Source organism: Phyllobates terribilis, unplaced genomic scaffold (assembly GCF_046119375.1).
Source record: "Phyllobates terribilis strain yellow unplaced genomic scaffold, ASM4611937v1 Scaffold_39__1_contigs__length_11870865, whole genome shotgun sequence".
NCBI lineage: Eukaryota > Metazoa > Chordata > Amphibia > Anura > Dendrobatidae > Phyllobates > Phyllobates terribilis.
In genome coordinates, this window is record NW_027362799.1 from 7,173,947 (window position 1) to 7,183,011 (window position 9,065).

Consider the following 9,065-nt stretch of genomic DNA (forward strand, 5'->3'; position numbering starts at 1 on the left):
AGTGGTGGAGGATACAGTGGAATAAAAAGACAATATCTATGTCCCGTGGAATAGACATGGACGTTACAGTAGCTAAACAAGATGTTTTTAATGCACCTTGGGAGAGTGGTGGAAGTCGTAGTGGAATAAAAAGACAATATCAATGCCCCTTGAAAGAGTGCTGTAGGTCACAGTGGAGTAAAAAGACAATATCAATGCCTCTTGCAATAGCTGTGGAGTTCAGAGTGGTTTAAATTGACGGTTTTAATGCACCTTGGAAGAGACGTGGAGGTCACAGTAGCTAACAATACGGTTTTAATGCCCCTTGGAAGAGTGGTGGAGGTCGCAGTGGATTAAAAAGACAATATCAATGCCACTTGGAAGAGTGGTGAAGGTCCCAGTGGAATAAAAAGACAATATAAATACCCCTTGGAAGAGTGGTGGAGCTAAAAGTGGAATAAAAAGACAATATCAATGCCCCGCGAAAGAGACGTGTAGGTCACAGTAGCTTAAGAAGACGGTTTTAATGCCACTTGGAAGAGAGGTGGAAGTTGCTGTGGAATAAAAGACAATATCAATGCCCCTTGGAAGAGTGCTGGAGGTGACATTGGAATAAAAAGACAATATCAATGCCCCTTGCAAGAGCTGTGGAGTTCAGAGTGTTTTAAATTGATGGTTTTAGTGCCCTCTGGAAGGGACGTGGAGGTGACAGAAGCTTAACAAGACGGTTTTAATGCCCCTTGGAAGAGTGGTGGAGGTTGCAGTGGATTAAAAAGACAATATGAATGCCCCTTGGAAGAGTGGTGGAGGTCGCAGTGGAATAAAAAGACAATATCAATGCCCATTGAAAGAGTTGTGGAGGTTACAGTGGAATAAAAAGACAATATCAATGACCCTTGGAAGAGTGATGGAGTTTACATTGGAATAAAAAGACAATATCAATGCCCCTTGGAACAGTGGTGGAGGTTACAGTTAAATAAAAAGACAATATCAATACCCCGTAGAAGAGATGTGGAGGTCACAATAGCTTAACAAGACGGTTTTAATGGCCCTTGGTAGAGTGGTGGAGGTAGTAGTGGATTAAAAAGACAATATCAGTGAGCCTTGAAAGAGTGGTGGAGGTCGCAGTGGAATAAAAAGACATTATCAATGCCCCTTGGAAGAGTGGTGGAGGTCGCATTGGAATAAAAAGACAATATCAATGCCCCTTGGACGAGTGGTGGAGGTTACAGTGGAATAAAAAGACAATTTCAATGCCCCGTGGAAGAGACGTGGAGGTCACAGTAGCTTAACAAGATGGTTTTAATGCCTCTTGGAGGACTGGTGGAGGTCGCAGTGGAATAAAAAAACAATATCAATGCCCCTTGGAAGAGTGGTGGAGGATACAGTGGAATAAAAAGACATTAATAATGCCCCTTGAAAGAGCTGTGGAGTTCAGAGTGGCATAACCAGACAGTTTTAACGGTCCTTGGAAGAGACGTGGAGGTCACAGTAACTTAACAAGACGGTTTTAATGCCCCTTGGAGGAGTGGTGGGGGTCACAGTGGAATAAAAAAACAGTATCACTGCCCCTTGGAAGATTGGTGGAGGTTACAGTGGAATAAAAAGACAATATCAATGCCCCGTGGAAGAGATGTGGAGGTCACTGTATCTTAACAATATGGTTTTAATGCCCCTTGGAAGAGTGGTGGAGTTCGCAGTGGAATGAAAAGACAATGTCAATGCCCCTTGGAAGAGTGGTGGAGGTTTGAGTGGAATAAACTGACAATACAAATGCCCCTTGGAAGAGCTGTGGAGTTCAGAGTGGTTTAATCAGATGGTTTTAATGCCCCTTGGAAGAGAAGTCGACGTCACAGTAGCATAACAAGACGGTTTTAATGCCCCTTGGAAGAGTGGTGGAGTTCGAAGTGGATTAAAAAGACAATATCAATGCACTTTGGAAGAGTGGTGGAGGTCGCAGTGGAAAACAGAGACAATATCAATGCCCCTTGGAAGAGTGGTGGAGGTTACAGTCGAATAAAAAGACAATATCAATGCCTCTTGGAAGAGCTGTGGAGTACAGAGTGGTTAAACCAGACGGTTTAATGCCCCGTGGAAGAGACGTGGAGGTCACAGTAGCGTAACAAGACTGTTTTAATGCCCCTTAGAAGAGTGGTGGAGGTCGCACTGGAATAAAAAGAGAATACCAATTCCCCTTTTTACCAGTCAGGAAAGCTGTTAGGACCCACTTACCACGTGACCCCTGGCCCCAATGCGCATTTCGCACTAGCTTCCTCAAGGGGGCGTGGCTAAAGGCTCAGCCAATCACTCTTTTATGTCGGGCTAAGAGATCACGTGCTTCAATCTGTCCAATGCCGACTAGAAGGCGGCGCATGCATTCAGCCCCTCCTACCGTCCCCCCACCGTCCCTTGCTCCTCAACCACGCATGTCTGGACATCAGGATTAAGTCACCTGCGTCCAGCATGGATACTGACAGTGATGGACGGTGGAGAGGGAGGGGGGCGCAAGGCACGCGCACCTAATCAGGAACAGGAGAGAGAGAGCACTGTAAACAAAGGTTAACCCTATAGAGTCTGTTTTGGAGCCGAGTGCCAGAAAATCAGATCTTAAAGGAGAACACACAGATAATCTCTACAGAACACTCCTCAATCTGCTTATTACATTTTCAAATGTCAATGTGCAGACCGGCATGACATGAATCTTGCAGAACCCAAAACCTTATAAATTAACCCCTTTTTTAGTAAACTTCATTGTTACATTACCTACTGGGCTTCTGCAAAACAATGTCTGCCAGTCTGCACTCACATAGTTCCTTCAAATAGGAGTCATGCAGACTTTATATGGAATGTCAGTTTCTTTAGTGTTGTGTCTTTCATATTCAACATGTGGAATCATCAGAATGAATCGACATTCGGCCTGAAAATAACAAGGGCAATTTGATTAGAGCCCGAATATACATAAAATGAGAGAATGTGCTCAGAAAAGACAAACAGGTTAAAAAATATTTTTTTTTAAATAAAATGGTTTTGTTAAAAACCAAGGCAATTTTCATAAGTTTCAATTGACCAAAGGGCGCTGCTGATGCGGAGCGTTCTAATAGAACATGGGCCCTCACCACCTGCGAACTTGACCCAATCCCATCCCACCTCATCACTAACCTTACCACAGTCTTCATCCCAACCCTAACTCACCTCTTCAATCTGTCACTAACAACCGGTGTCTTCCCCTCATGTTTCAAACATGCCGCAATCACACCCATCCTCAAAAAGCCCTCCCTTGACCCTTCCTCTCTGACTAGCTACCGCCCCATATCACTCCTCCCCTTTGCCTCAAAACTACTAGAACAACATGTCCACTTTGAACTGTCCTCCCACCTCTCCTCCTGCTCCCTCTTCGACCGCCTGCAATCTGGCTTCCGACCGCATCACTCGACTGAAACTGCCCTGACCAAAGTCACCAACGACCTATTAAGTGCCAAATCCAAGTGACACTACTCCATCCTCCTCCTTCTGGACCTGTCATCTGCCTTTGACACAGTGGACCATTCCCTCTTACTCCAGATTCTCTCATCTCTTGGCATCACGGACTTGGCTCTATCTTGGATCTCCTCATACTTAACAGACAGGACATTCAGCGTCTCCCACTCACGCACCACCTCCTCATCTCGCCCCCTATCTGTCAGTGTCCCCCAAGGTTCAGTTCTAGGACCTCTGCTCTTCTCCATCTACACCTTTGGCCTGGGACAGCTCATAGAGTCTCACGGTTTTCAGTATCACCTCTATGCTGACGACACACAGATCTACCTCTCTGGACCCGATATCTCCTCCCTACTAACCAAAATCCCACAATGTCTGTCCGCCATGTCATCCTTCTTCTCTGACAGATTTCTAAAGCTCATCATGGATAAAACAGAGTTCATCAACTTTACACCCTCTCATTCACATCCCCAATCTGACCTAGCCATCAACGTCAATGGCTGTTCACTCTCCCCAGTCCCACAAGCTCGCTGCCTTGGAGTAACCCTGGACTCTGATCTCTCCTTCAAGCCACATATCCAAGCCCTTTCCACTTCCTGCCGACTTCAACTCAAAAACATCTCCCGAATCCGTGCATTCCTCAGCAAAGACTCTGCAAAAACACTAGTGCATGCCCTCATCATATCCCGTCTCGACTACTGCAACCTCTTGCTCCGTGGCCTCCCTTACAACACTCTTGCGCCTCTCCAATCTATCATAAACTCTGCTGCTCGACTAATTCACCTGTCCCCCGGCTATTCCTCGGCCTCTCCTCTCTGTCAATCTCTTCACTGGCTCCCCATTGCCCAGAGAATCCAGTTCAAAACTCAAACCATGGCATACAAAGCCATCCACGACATTTCTCCCCCATACATCTGTGACCTAGTCTCCCGGTACTTACCTGCACGCAACCTCCGATCCTCACAAGATCTCCTTCTCTACTCCCCTCTTATCTCCTCCTCCCACAATCGTATACAAGATTTCTCCCGTGCATCCACCCTACTCTGGAACTCTCTACCCCAACACATCAGACTCTCGCCGTCCGTGGAAACCTTCAAAAGAAACCTGAAGACCCACCTCTTCCGACAAGCCTACAACCTGCAGTAACCACCGCTGCATGACCAGCTCTACCCTCACCTAATGTAACCTCACCCATCCCTTCTAGAATGTGAGCCCTCGCGGGCAGGGTCCTCGCTCCTCCTGTACCAGTCACTGACTCGTTTTGTTAAGATTATGTAAATGCTTTTGTTATGTATATCCCTATCACATGTAAGCGCCATGGAATAAATGGCGCTATAATAATAAATAATAATAATAATATTATTAAAAAGACAATATCAATTCCCATAGGAAAAGTGGTGGAGGTTACAGTGGAATAAAAAGACAATATCAATGCCCCTTTGATGAGCTGTGGAATGCAGAGTGGTTTAACCAGAAGGTTTTAATGCCCCTTGGAAGAGACTTGGAGGTCATAGTAGCTTAATAAGATGTTTATAATGCCTGTTGGAAGAGTGGTGGAGGTCGCAGTGGAATAAAAAGACAATATCAATGCCCCTTGAAAGAATGGTGGAGGTTACAGTGAAATAAAAAGACAATATCAATGCCTCTTGAAAGAGCTATGGAGTTCAGAGTGGTTTAACCAGATGGTTTTAATGCCCCTTGGAAGAGTGGTGGAGGTCGCAGTGCATTAAAAAGACAATATCAATACCCCTTGGAAGAATGGTGGAGGTTACAGTGGAATGAAAAGACAATATCAATGCCCCTTGGAAGAGCTTTCGAGTTCAGAGTGGTTTAACCAGATGGCTTTAATGCACCTTGGAAGAGATGTGGATGTCACAGTAGCTTAACAAGACTGTTTTAATGTCTCTTGGAAGAGTGGTGGAGGTCGCAGTGGATTAAAAAGACAATATCAATGCCCCTTAGAAGAGAGGTGGAAGTCACAGTGGAATAAAAAGAAATTATCAATACCCCTTGGAAGAGTGGTGGAGGATTCAGTGGCATAAAAAGACAATATCAATGCACTGTGGAATAGACATGGACGTTACAGTAGCTAAACAAGATGTTTTTAATGCACCTTGGGAGAGTTGTGGAAGTCGTAGTGGAATAAAAAGACAATATCAATGCCCCTTGAAAGAGTGCTGTAGGTTACAGTGGAATAAAAAGACAAAATCAATGCCTCTTGCAAGAGCTGTGGAGTTCAAATTGGTTTAAATTGACGATTTTAATGCGCCTTGGAAGAGACGTGGAGGTCACAGTAGCTTAACAATACGGTTTTAATGCCCCTTGGAAGAGTGGTGGAGGTCGCACTGGATTAAAAAGACAATATCAATGCCACTTGGAAGAGTGGTGGATGTTCCAGTGGAATTAAAAGACAATACCAATGCCCCGTGGAAGAGACGTGGAGGTCACAGTAGCTTAACAAGATGGTTTTAATGCCCCTTGGAGGACTGGTGAAGGTCGCAGTGGAATAAAAAGACAATATCAATGCCCCTTGGAAGAGTGGTGGAGGTTACAGTGGAATAAAAAGACAATAATAATGCCCCTTAGAAGAGCTGTGGAGTTCAGAGTGGAATAACCAGACGGTTTTAACGCCCCTTGGAAGGGACGTGGTGGTCACAGTAACTTATCAAGACGGTTTTATTGCCCCCTGGTGGAGTGGTGGAGGTCGCAGTGGATTAAAAAGACATATCAATGCCCCGTGGAAGATTGGTGGAGGTTACAGTTGAATAAAAAGACAATATCAATGCCCCTTCGAAGACACGTGGAGGTCACAGTAGCTTAACAAGATGGTTTTAATGCCCCTTGGAGTGGGGTGGAGTTCGCAGTGGACTAAAAAGACAATGTCAATGCCCCTTGTAAGAGTGGTGGAGGTCACAGTGGAATAAAAAGACAATGTCAATGCCCCTTGTGTTATGATCTGCTACAAGCACTAAGGAAAGAAAGGATATCTGTCCCTACAATAGAACTAAGCTAGATCCCTACGATGTAACGGGGAACCTGATCCTGCGATCAGACCCGCTAAAGTCCTCGGCTAGTCTGTACGAAGACCTATACATGCAAGGGAGGGATCCCTACAAGAACTAGGGACTGGGATAAAGTTGGGCACCTCCTAGCAGAAATTGTAGCAGTAAAAGACAAACACACAACATAGAACATAAAGGTCCGAAGACCTAGCTAAACTGACTGAGAAAGGTAACTAAGCACCAGGCTAACTTAAGAGTAGAAATTACAATGAAGTCCAGCAAGGCCAGGAGGGCGGAGCAGGATTAAATAGGCAAACAAGGTCATGTGACCAGCAAGATAGAAAAAACCTAACAAGAGAGTTCTAACACCTTGGAAGAGTGGTGGAGGTTAGAGTGGAATAAAAAGACAATACAAATGCCCCTTGGAAGAGCTGTGGAGTTCAGAGTGGTTTAACCAGATGGTTTTAATGCCCCTTGGAAGAGACTTCGACATCACAGTAGCTTAACAAGACCGTTTTAATGCCCCTTGGAAGAGTGGTGGAGGTCGCAGTGGATTAAAAAGACAATATCAATGCCCCTTGGAAGAGTAGTGGAGGTCGCAGTGGAATAAAAAGACAAAATCAATGCCACTTGGAAGAGTGGTGGAGGTCACAGTGGAATAAAAAGACAATATTAATGCCCCTTGGAAGAGTGGTGGAGGTTACAGTGGAATAAAAGACAATATCAATGCCCCGTGGAAGAGTTGTGGAGGTCACTGTAGCTTAACAAGATGGTCTTTATGCTGCTTGGATGAGTGGTGGAGGTCAGAGTGGAATAAAAAGACAATGTCAATGCCCCTTGGAAGAGTGGTGGAGGTTATAGTGGAATAAAAAGACAATACAAATGCCCTTTGGAAGAGCTGTGGAGTTCAGAGTGGTTTAACCAGATGGTTTTAATGCCCCTTGGAAGAGACTTCGACATCACAGTCGCTTAACAAGACGGTTTTAATGCCCCTTGGAAGAGTGGTGTAGGTCGCAGTGGATTAAAAAGACAATATCAATGCCCCTTGGAAGAGTTGTGGAGGTCACTGTAGCTTAACAAGATGGTCTTTATGCCGCTTGGATGAGTGGTGGAGGTCGCAGTGGAATAAAAAGACAAAATCAATGCCCCTCGGAAGAGCTGTGGAGTTCAGAGTGGTTTAACCAGACGGTTTTAATGCCCCTTGGAAGAGAGGTGGAGGTCACAGTAGCTTAACAAGACTGTTTTAATGCCCCTTGGAAGAGTGGTGGAGGTCGCAGTGGATTAAAAAGACAATATCAATGCACCTTAGAAGAGAAGTTGAAGTCGCAGAGGAATAAAAAGACAATATCAATGCCCCTTGGAAGAGTGCTGGAGGTTACATTGCAAAAAAAAGACAACATCAATGCCCCTTGCAAGAGCTGTGGAGTTCAGAGTGGTTTAAATTGACGGTTTTAATGCCCCGTGGAATTGACGTGGAGGTCAAAGTAGCTTAACAACACGGTTTTAATGGCCCTTGGAAGAGTGGTGGAGGTCGCAGTGGAATAAAAAGACAATATCATTGCCCTTTGGAAAAGTAGTGGAGGTCGCAGTGGAATAAAAAAACAATATCAATGCCCCTTGGAAGAGTGGTGGAGGTAACAGTGGATTAAAAAGACAATATCAATGCCCCTTGGAAAAGCAGTGGAGTTCAGAGTAGTTAAACCAGACTGTTTTAATGCCCATTGGAAGTGACGTGGAGGTCACAGTAGCTTAAAAAGACGTTTTTAATGCAAAATGGTGGAGGTCGCAGTGGATTAAACAGACAATATCAATGCCCCTTGGAAGAGTGGTGGAGATGGCAGTGGAATAAAAAGACAATATCAATGCCCCTTGGAAGAGTGGTGGAGTTTACATTGGAATAAAAAGACAATATCAATGCCCCGTGAAAAAGACGTGGATGTCACAGTTGCTTAACAAGACGGATTTAATGTCCCTTGGAAGAGAGGTGAAAGTTGCAGTGGAATAAAAAGACAATATCAATGCCCCTTGGAAGAGTGCTGGAGGTTACAGTGGAATAAAAAACAATATCAAAGCCCCTTGCAAGAGCTGTGGAGTTGAGAGTGGTTAAAATTGACGGTTTTAATGCCCCTTGGAAGAGACGTGGAGGTCACAGTAGATTAACAAGACTGCTTTAATGCCCCTTGGAAGAGTGGTGGAGGTCGAAGTGGATTAAAAAGACAATGTCAATTCTCCATGAAGGAGTGGTTGAAGTCTTAACAAGACTGTTTTAATGCCCTTAGAAGAGTGGAGGAGGTCGCAGTGGATTAAAAAGACAATATCATTTCCCTTTGGAAAAGTGGTGGAGGTCGCAGTGGAATAAAAGGACAATATCAATGCCCCTTGGAAGAGTGGTGGAGGTTACAGTGGAATAAAAGACAATATCAATGCCCCGTGGAAGAGTTGTGGAGGTCACTGTAGCTTAACAAGATGGTCTTAATGCCGCTTGGAAGAGTGGTGGAGGTCGCAGTGGAATAAAAAGACAATGTCAATGCCCCTTGGAAGAGTGGTGTAGCTTATAGTGGAATAAAAAGACAATACAAATGCCCCTTGGAAGAGCTGTGGAGTTCA